The sequence below is a fragment of the Crotalus tigris genome, unplaced genomic scaffold (genome assembly GCF_016545835.1).
Source record: "Crotalus tigris isolate CLP2741 ecotype Arizona unplaced genomic scaffold, ASM1654583v1 scf7180000024433.1590703, whole genome shotgun sequence".
NCBI lineage: Eukaryota > Metazoa > Chordata > Lepidosauria > Squamata > Viperidae > Crotalus > Crotalus tigris.
In genome coordinates this window covers 890,028-900,530 of record NW_024100600.1, presented here as the reverse complement: position 1 = coordinate 900,530, position 10,503 = coordinate 890,028, and the positions used below count along the sequence as shown (strand labels likewise).

The 10,503-nt window shown below is 49.1% G+C and overlaps 1 protein-coding gene and 1 long non-coding RNA gene across 3 annotated transcripts in view; one reads left to right on the top strand and one right to left on the bottom strand.

The window, feature by feature from the left end:
- Window positions 1–5,339: 5,339 nt before the first annotated feature.
- On the bottom strand, window positions 5,340–9,198 carry LOC120302500. Its single transcript, XR_005555152.1, has 3 exons — window positions 8,339–9,198; window positions 8,070–8,248; window positions 5,340–5,865 (listed from the first exon to the last, which is right to left on the bottom strand). It is a non-coding gene; the product is annotated as an uncharacterized LOC120302500 (long non-coding RNA).
- The window catches only part of ANKRD11 (ankyrin repeat domain 11), a 209,225-nt gene continuing 205,782 nt past the window's right edge, over window positions 7,061–10,503 (top strand). For both annotated transcript variants that reach the window (XM_039330997.1, XM_039330996.1), the window contains exon 1: window positions 7,061–7,419. The gene's annotated coding sequence lies outside the window, so the exon portion shown is untranslated. The remainder of the gene's footprint in view (window positions 7,420–10,503) is intronic.

Below are 10,503 nucleotides of genomic sequence, written 5' to 3'. Positions count from 1 at the left end.
CCTTTTCTCCCTCTTATGGCAGAATCCAGAGAAGGCAGAATTGGGAGTTTCTATGTTTGATAATTAAAGATGAAATATAATTGGATTCTGACATCCGGCCCCTCTTAACAATAAGAGAGATCCACCTGAAAGAAAACACAAGTAAAAATTTAGTTAGGCTTGTTAGGATACTCTGTGTGAAACTTCTTCAATAGCTTCGGGCTCTGACGTGACGTTTATGGACCCACTCATTTTGTGAGGCAGGGAGGTGTTTCCAGGCAACTAGGTACTGAGTTGTTCCATGATATCTCCTAGAGTCAAGGATCTCTTTTATTTCGAAGTGTTGTTCCCCCTCCACCATGATTGGAGGTGGTGGGGGGGGGATTTTTGGCCGTAGAGGTGACTGATGCTCTCTTTTCAGCAAGCTGCAATGAAAAACTGGGTGTATTTGCCTGAGGTTTTTGGGTAATTCTAATTCTACTGTTACTGGATTTATGATCCTTTTAATTGGAAAAGGTCCTATATATTTTGGTCCAAGTTTTTTACAGGGCTGTAGGGACTTTAGGTATTTTGTAGATAAGTACACCATTTCTCCTATAATGAATGGTGTAGGCTCAACCCTTTTTTTATCGGCTTGTGCTTTGTATGCCCGCCTAGCTTCATCTAGTGATTTTCTGACTATTGGCCAGGTGTTTTGTAGGCTTTCCATCCATTCTTTCAGTGAAGGGATCGTTGGTTCTTTTGGGGTTAACTCTGGCATAGGGTTGAAACTTTGGCCGTTGGCTATTTGAAAAGGAGTGTAGCCTGTGCTGGAGTGGACTGCATTATTGTAGGCAACTTCTGCAAAAGGAAGTAAGTCCGTCCAATCACTCTGTTGGAAATTTAAAAAACATCTCAAATATTGCTCAAGTACCGACTGGCAGCGTTCCGCTTGTCCATCTGTCTGAGGGTGATGGCTAGATGTCAGTCCCTGAGTGGTCCCTAAGAGGGATAAAAATTCCTTCCAAAATGTAGACGTAAATTGCACTCCCCTATCAGAGATGATGCGTTGGGGTGCCCCGTGCAATCTGTAAATGTGCTGGATAAAAAGTTTTGCTAAGGCCTTTGCAGTGGGAATTTTTTGGCAAGGGATAAAGTGCACCTGTTTGGAAAATAGGTCCGTGACTGTCCAGATAACAGTATTCCCATTGCTTTCAGGCAATTCCACTATAAAATCCATGGCTATTTCCCTCCAGGGGGCTGAGGGACTTGCCACTGGTTGTAACAGCCCTGGCGATTTCCCTTGCAACCTCTTTGCTGATGCACAGGTTGGGCAGCTGGCAACATAACTTTCTATGTCCTTTTTTATTGATGGCCACCAAAATTGCCGTTTAATTAAGTGTAAAGTTTTTACAAATCCAAAATGCCCTGCTGATTTTGTGTCATGGCAAAGTTGCATGAAAGTTAGTCTTTGAGTTGTTGGTATATATAACTTTTCCCCTACCCAAGGCAATCCGTCTCTCATTGTGCACACATGTTTGTTTTTCTGGAACCAATCATCTGTTTCCAAACTTTTTCTGAATTCAATCCCAGTTTGGCTGTCCAGTTGTGGTTTTATTTTGGCTTGGGTTCTTGTGGTTACTGGCGCTGCCAGTTGTGACTCTGCCATTATTGGTCTAGAGTCTGTGGTTCGTGCGCTGTTATATTGGGGCATGCGAGATAGTGCATCTGCCAGGAAGTTCTTTCTTCCTGGTAAATGTTTGAGCTTAAATTGGAATTGGTGAAAATGCTGGGACCAGCGGGCTTGTTTGGGATTGAGTTTCCTGGAAGTTTTCAGGGCTTCTAAATTTTTGTGATCAGTCCATACCTGGAAGGGGATTTTGTTGCCTTCCAGGAACTGTCGCCACGTGAGTAATGCCCAACGTATCCCATAAGCCTCCTTCTCCCATACGGGCCAGCGCTGTTCTGTTTCCGTGAGTTTCTTAGATGTATATGCACAGGGTTGCAATACTGCATCATCATTTTCTTGTAATAGCACAGCCCCCACTGCCACATCACTTGCATCTGCCTGTATTATGAAGGGTTTGTCCATGTCTGGGTGCCTTAGTACTGGTTCGGCAGAAAAAAGTCTCTTTAGTCTCTCAAACGCTGCTTGGCACTCCATTGTCCATGTTAGTGGCTGGCTAGGTTTTACTGAGGATGTTCCCTTCGTTTTTAGTAAGTTAGTGAGGGGCAAGGCTATCTGTGCAAATGAGGGGATGAATTGGCGGTAAAAATTTGCAAAGCCCAGGAAACTTTGTAGTTGCTTTCTTGTGCGGGGTGGTGCCCATTCTAATACTGCTCTGACCTTCTCTGGGTCCATTTCAATGCCCTGTGGGGATATGCGATAGCCTAGGTAGTCTATCCTTTCCTGGTGGAATTCGCATTTTGAGAGTTTGGCATATAGGTGAGCGGCTCGCAGCTTCTTTAAAACCGCTCTGACAAGTTGACGTGTTCTTCTTTTGTTTCGGTAAAGATAAGAATGTCGTCCAAGTAAACAAGGACCCCCTTAAACAGGTGCTCCCTTAGAACGTCATTGATTAATTGCATAAAGACTGCAGGGCCCCCTTGTAATCCAAATGGCAAGACTTTGAATTGATAGCACCCCATGGGGCAGTTAAATGCAGTCTTCCATTCGTCCCCTTCCTTGATTCTCACGCGATAGTAAGCTTCCCTTAAGTCTAGTTTAGAAAAAATTTTCCCTTTCGATAGGTGTGACAGCATGTCTTTCATGAGGGGCAGCGGGTATAGGTTGCTTTCACTGATTGTATTCAGGGCCCTATAATCCACGCATAAACGTAAGGAGCCATCCTTCTTCTCTCTAAAAAGGACCGGGGCAGCCACTTTAGGCTTGGCTGGCTCAATGAAACCTCTCTCCAGGTTTTTTTTTATAAATCTTTCCATTTCCTCCTTCTCCTTTGGGCTCATGGAGTATAATCTGGGCTTCGGGAGTTTTGCCCCAGGCTTGAATTCAATGGTACAGTCTGTGGGTCGGTGGGGGGAAGCTCATTCGCCCTCTCCTCACTGAAGACTTCAGCAAGGTCCCTATATTCCTCTGGTATTTCTGTTAATCTTTTTTCCTCTCCTATGGATGCTTTTTCTATTCTTGATTCTGGTAGCCTCCCTTGGGGTTTTAAGTCCATAGGGTCCCCCTTCGGGAATTTGATTTCTGTCGTCCTCCAATTTACCCAGGGGTTCCATTTTTTCAACCATTCCATCCCTAGAATCATTGGGCATTCCATACCTGGGGTCACCACAAACGTTAAGTCCTCTTCATGGTTGCCCAGGGAGAGATGTATTGGCAAAGTGGCTAGGGTAGCTGGCACCCCCCCTGCTATGGATCCATCTAGCTGGCCAAATGAGATTGGTTGTTCCAGTCTCCTGGATGGGATGCCCAGATTCCCCACTAGTGTTGGGCTAATGAGGCAGCGGGTACAGCCAGAGTCTATTAAGGCTTTCACCTTCACAGCTTCGGGCATGGGGGGGATTAATATAGTCACTGTTTTGAAGATGGGTGTGATGCATCCACTTACCAGGGGTTCGCCCTCCGAGCTGTCATCTGAGGCATCCACCGGCCCTGTGGTGTAGGCTGGAGTCCTTTCCCTTTGGTGAGCAGAGGTGGGGGTTTCTGCAATTTCCATCATTCTCATGGCCGTTTCTTTTGGCTTAGCTGAATACTTTCCGGGTTTGTTGATTGGGGATCTGTCTGGGTTGTGCTGGGGGGCCTTTGAGGCATTCTACAGCTCGATGCCCTTCTCTTCCGCACTTGAAACATCTCATTTGCTTCTTGGCTGTATCCGATGATTTCACCGGTTGGTGTGTCAGCTCAGGCGGGGGGCGGCTCCATTGTTTTCCTCGGCGGTGCCTCTTCAATATGTCGATCTCTGCTTCCTCTGCCAAGACGTACCATTCCTCAAGTCGATGTGGGTCCCCCCGGGGTAGGCAAGCATCATATAGATCATAGTTTAGTCCGTCTTTGAAATGGCCAAGGAGGATGTCTTCTGGCCAATTCAGTTTGCTGGCAATGGCCCGGAATTCTTGTGTATACTCAGCCACTGGGCGTTTGCCCTGCCTCATCGTTGTTATTTTTTCACGGGCTTTGCGATCAGCCAGGGGGTCTTCAAATCGTCTTCTCAAAGAGGACATGAAACGGTTGAAGTTACTGAGTTCTGGGGCATTGGAGTCATGCAAGTTCACTACCCAATCCGCAGCTGGTCCATCCAGGGCAGATTGCACGATCCGGATGCGGGCTTTGTCGCTGGGAATGTCCTGCCCATATTCCTCCATGTAGCTGAGGACTTGGGTTAGGAAAAATCCCAAGCGTGTTGGCTCCCCTTTGAATTTCACTTCCAACGGTGGACGTCTTGGAATGGATCGGTGCCTCTGTTGTGGGTGGTAGTGCCTTCCGTCCAGATTGCCATCTGTGGTCCGGTAGGGGGTGGGAGCTCCTGGATCAGTAGATGTCCCTGGGGTTGCAGGTTCCACGTTCCCCTCGGTGTCTCTCCCTTTGCGGCTCCAGGAACTGGGGCAGCCGTAGGGTTCAGTATTCTCCTCTCCTAGGGAGCTGAGAGTTCTCTTCATCAGGTCAATAGCTTTCTCTAGGATCCAGTCTGAGTACGGTGCCCAGCTTTCTCCCTCTTCACTTGCGTGCAGGGATTTCTCCATCTCCTGCTTCCATTCTGGTTGCTTGGTCCCCCGTCTCAGGGTCACCTTTCTTGATTCCTTTCCCCACTCACTTTTCTTTCCAACGCCCATCGACCAGCGAGGCTTGTGGTCCTGTATCTCCACCACTTCTTCTCCTGAGGAATCTGGCCTCTCGGATCCCAACATCTGGCAAGGTTCCAACTGGGTCAGCGGCTCTCTTTCCAGGGAGTTTTCCCCCTCTTTTGCTCCATTGTCTGACATGGTAAATTTTTGCAAAATCCCCCGGCAAGGGTCTTCCTTCCAGGTGGATTAATTTTGCAAGTCCTGTCTAATGTGAGGACCCACCCCACTTTGCATCTTAAGAAGACAGAACTCTTGGAATAATTCTTCCAACAGGAATCCTTTATTAAGAGAAAATGGTTGCAGGCATGCTAGACAGGACTTGGGGTCCAAGCTCTCCCATTCAAGGTTTTAAGGGGTTCCCCAGTAGTCCCACCCAATCAACCCCCCTTCCAGTGATAGTTTCAAGTATCACAATTCCATCCCCTTTCTTCTTCCGTCTGGATGGAGACTTCAGATAACTACATGAAGGCAATTACTCTTCTTTGATATGTTAAAGCTTAGAGGCCACAATAAACACACATTCAGTCCTTTGAAGTGTGCTGAAGGAAGTGAGGGCCATAAAGCCCCTTTGCTCTCCCCCTTTTCTCCCTCTTATGGCAGAATCCAGAGAAGGCAGAATTGGGAGTTTCTATGTTTGATAATTAAAGATGAAATATAATTGGATTCTGACAATATTGCAAGTGACTATGAAATACTGCAAATGGCTGCCTTGACTGGAGCTTCATGTGCTGGAAGGTTGAAGCACGTAAAATTATAAAAAGGTTCTCAGCAATGTCTGGGGCAAAGTAAAATCAGGCAGGTTCTCTCACAATGCTTTTTAACTTATAGAGGATACATAATAATAGATTATTAGAATTACAGACATCTCCATTTTGGCTTTGAAACTAAAGTTTAATTGCAGCCATTCAGAGTTTATAATAGCATGCATTATCTTTTACTCTGAACATTTGAAATGTAACCTTGAAAAAAGGTGATTTCATGCAGTGTCCTTTGAGTGGTAATAAAGCTTCCTTTGGGAACACATCCAATGTTCAGCCATCACAAAGCCATGTTCCAGCTATGACATCAGTGGGGGATTTTGGTAGGATTTTTTTCAAGTTGCTGAGAATGTTAATAAAAAGAAATAATGGTGATGGGTCATGCAATATGAATAAATAAATGAGCAATGCTGCATACTGTAGGCCACATAGGACTTATTCCTTTAATTCAAATAATCATTTTTTAAAACTCCTAGATTGTGTCTTGGGCATGGAATAGGAAGAGTTCAACTTCTGGGGCAACCACTATGTTCTCCACAATTGCTCAAGAAATTTTGGGACACAAGCGGACAATCTTTTTGTCTTCCAAGTTTCTTCTCTTAATATATATTAAGTTTCTTGATATATATTAAGTGTTTCTAAGCCTCCTATAACAGATAATGTTGGAGTATGATTAGAGCCAGTTTGGTCTAATGGTGAAGGTGCCCCGGTAGAAACTGGGAGGCCTTGACTTCCAGTCCGGCCTTAGGCACCAAAGTCAGCTCTCAGCTCAACCCACCTCACAGGGTTGTTGTGAGAAAATAGGACGACTATTAGATATGTTTACCAATTTTGTTTTGAAAAAAACAAAGGCAGGATATCAATCATGTTTGGGAATGGGCTGCACTTGCGGCCCAACAGGCCTACTGAGCGTGTGGCGCTCCTGCTTGGCAACTCGGCGCCACCAATCCGCGGCTAGACCCGCGCCTCAGGCGGCTGCCACGGCAGGATCCGCCGGAGGTTCGGGGCAAGCTGCACCTGCCACTTTCGCGGAGCGCGGGGGAAGCGTCTCCCCGCCCGAGAGGGCTCTTCGCGAGAGCCTCGGGCGCTGCCAGGCGGCTGGATGGCGAGCAGGGAAACAAGGCCTCCGGCAGCGGCCGTATTTCCGTCTCGCGCCTGGCCGGGCGGGGCCAGCCCGGTGCGAGGCGATGCGGCCCCTATGCGGCTACCAGGCCCCTCTGGATTACCCTGGCAACCGCTGCACGGGGCAGCGCGGCGCCCCTCACGTGACCTCCGAGGAGAGACTGGCTAATCCGCCGGATTTCTACCAATCCCAGGATGCCTCTCTCTCGTCCCCTCCCTCTCCCGCTCGAGCTGCCGGGGAGAGCCCCTCCTGCGCATGCACTCACGTACACGCGCGGGCACGCGTCCGCCGGGAAAAGGCCATTGGGTCCCGGGACACGTCACGCGCGTTCCCGTCAGTGTCCGGGCTCCGCCTCACACCCTCGCTCCGCCGCCAGCCAATGGGGAGGCCCGTCTCATCGGGCCAATGGGGAGGGCCGGCTCTGGCGGCGGACGGAACGGCGGTGCCGTGAGGAAGGAAGCGGCGCTGTCGGGCGGAGCGGGCCGGGCAGGGGGTCTTCCGTGCGAGCGAGTGAGCGAGCCAGCCAGCGGCGGCCGGGGAGGCAGCGAGAGCCGCCGGGGAGGCGGACGAACCATGGAGCGGGTGGGCCGGAGGCGGCGACGCCGGCACTGCTGAGGGCCCGCCGCTCCCGCGCCGCCCGCCCGCCCGCCCGCCGCCGCTCCCTCAGGCAGGCGGCCGGGCCGGGCGCAGGGAGAGAAGTTGCGAGCAGGCCTCGCGCGCTCGCCGTCGGGCCTCCCGCCGCCACGGAGGCGGTGGTCGCCGCCGCCGCGCCGGGTAAGCACAGCGCCGAGGCCTCCCCTCCCCCACCGGCGGCCTGGGGGGAGCGCGGGCGGGGGGGGCGCGCGGAGCACGTGGTCTCGGGGAGGCCCCGGACGGAGGCCAAGCGGCTCCTCCGGCGAGGGGCGCGGGGAAAGGCGGCGGTGTGGGATGCCGAGGGCGAGCTCGGGGTCACCTCTGTGGGCCCGACTCCCCCGGCGGCCCTCCGCCCCCTCGTCCGGGACTCCGCAGAAGCTCTCCCCGCTCGGAGGGTCGGGCGACGGCGGAGGCAAGCGCAGGGCCGCCGTCGGGCTCTGCGAAGCCTCTCCGGGGTGGGAGACGCGCCCCCGCCAGCCCTGCCCTGGCAGTCGGAAAGAGGCAGCTGCCGGGGCTTTCCAGCCCGGCGACGGAGAAGGCGGGGTGGGTGCCCGGAGGGGCCGGGGCCGCCTCGGGAGTAGGGAGAGAGGGGAGACAACAGAAGGCCGACAGGACGGGGGGGGGGGGGAAGAAGCAACCTCCAGCCGGCTGCAGAGAGCCGGGCTCGGGCACCCCGAGCCGAGCCGAGGTGGGCGGCGCAGGTGGAGGGCAGGAGAGGCTCCTCGGCCCCGGGGAACCCCAGCCGAAGAGGAGGGTCTGCAGCCGCGGGGGGAGGGAGGGATTGCCTTTACCAGGGCTGATGCGGTGAAAATGACTCGGTTCTGCTAATCTCCATTTAATATTTCATCATCTCTCAGCCAGCGACGCTCTGCCTGGGTAGGGAAGCAGCTCTCTGCCAGCAAGGCGGCTGAATTGCATTTATTTTCTTGTTTAATCTCTCAGTTGCATAGCCTCTTCCTTGGGTTTCCTCCTAAAACAAGAAATAAAAAGCAGCTGTATGTCTTCAAACAGAATTTAAAACCTCCCACCCACCTCGTCTCTTAAGAGGAGGATTGATTACATGTTTAGAAAGGCAAATCATCCCCCCAAGCCTTGAGGAACTGAGCCCTCCGATGCCCTCTGCCCTTTTCCCAGAGAAAGCAGCTGTCCTGTGAAGGATGTGTGCCTGTGGATTGAAAACCGGCCTGTTCATTGAGGCACAAGGGCTGGTGTGTTTGGATCTGCTTCTCCTCTTAAAATCGGTGCTCTGTTTTGATAGTTGCAGGAAGGAACTACAGCTCCCTCCCCCTCCTTTCCTCTTTTGTACACAGATCTCCCTTGTCACAAGGAACATGGCTGTAGAGGGAGCAGATCAGTCACTGTCTTTTAAAGGCAAATGCATCTCTGCGGATTGTTCTAGAAAGGGAATATGGACAGAATAGCCTAGCCAGGCAGGCAAAGAGGAGAAGAATAATCAGCCAATGAGTTTTTCATGGTTGTGCTTGGAAAATGTTATCAATAAAGTCCCTAGAAGTCATTCTGAGGAAAAATGGAGCCTGCCTCTTGGATTTTTCACCTATTCCCCTTTCCCTCACAGTTTTTAATGTGTTTTTCTGTGGCCCTAGTTTTATTCTGGGTTTTGTTTATTAGTGAAATTCAAAAGACCCTAATTTTTGAATAGAGTTTAAGTGTTTGTAGTAAAACTTATTTTGACTGAAGTAGATGGCTTATATCTGAGTAAGAAAGAGCCCCAATTTTATGCTGAAAAGGAATTATTAAAATAAGTTAGAGATGCTGCTAGTGATGAAAGTAAATGAAAAGTAAGATTCTTTATAACCTACAGTTATTCTAGGCATCATAGGAGATAACGACAAGGCAGGCCCTGCTTATGCAAGGACAGAGGTCCCCAACCTTTTGGGCATCAGGGACTGGTTACATGGAGAGAAGTTTTTCTGGGGACCGGAGGGTGCATGGCTTTGTCTGCTGCCTGCATCCTGTGGATGGGGCTTTGTTTGTGTGGACTGGTTGCTGGCATGCCGCGGCCCGGTACTGGTCCACGGACTGGAGGTTGGGGATCCCTATGCAAGGACACAACAATTCCAGGTAGGTCCCTGGAGAATTGAAAGTGTTTTTTAGGCTGTAATTCTCTATGGAATAGAGACAGTCACACAGGCAGCCCAGTATTTACTGCTCATGTATATAAACACTTATTCTGCATTCCCTCCTTTAAAGAGTTAACTGGTTGAACTGGTTGAACAGGGCTGCATTTGGCAGGTTGGGCTTGGGGACTGCCCTGGCTATTGAACTTTGTGTGTTGGGAGCAAGGTTAGAACATTGTATGTATTGTGGCTGCTGCATGTGCAGTTGTGCTGAATTATGCATAGTTGCATGTATAGATCAGTTCTCATGGCAAAAGGACATTAAAAGTTTCCTAAAAGCATTTTTAGTTTTGGGGAATAGATCGTTAAAGGCTTAAATTATAGTACAAATTAAGGGGTACCATGACATGCTAGTAATGGCACATAGCTGCCTCTCGTCTAAGTGTAGATGTTAAAATAATTAGTTTTTGGCACACAACTGTGGAGCTTCACATTTGGTTTAAATACCAAAGAGAATAATAAAGGATAATCTGTGTAGATGAGTCGCAAAGTGGAAACTGGACTTATTTTTTTCTTTGAAGACGTTTCACTTCTCATCCAAGAAGCTTCTTCAGTTCTGAACAGAAAGTCCAGTTGCCTTTTGAAAAAGCACCTGGATGACTGAGAATAGACTGTGTAGATGAGATATTTCTCTGGTAGATTTTATATAGTACCAGTTTGCCTTGCTCAAAGGAGATGAACTAATACTAAGTCTAGGATGAAGATGAGGGACAGTATTATTAACACGTAATGGGTAGCTCTAACTACATGGCAGAATGGATGTTCCAGGTTTCATTAAGATAATGTATATGTTCTGGGTTAATAGTATTCTTATGTGTATTAAAATCTGAATTTAAGCATTTTTTTCCAAATCACATTTTGTAAAAATTACTGTGAAAAACTTAATCATTAATATTTCTAGTTTTTGCCCTTCACAAAATAAAATGTCCACTGATGTGGAAGATTCTGCTTTGATTTCTAGGGTAGGCTTTTATTTGCCAGGAAAGAATTGTTCCTTTACTGTGATCAGGCAGTATTAATCAGACTGTATCATCAGTCTAGTCTCTTTAAGGGAACCACATGTATATATAACTATTTGAATTTTATA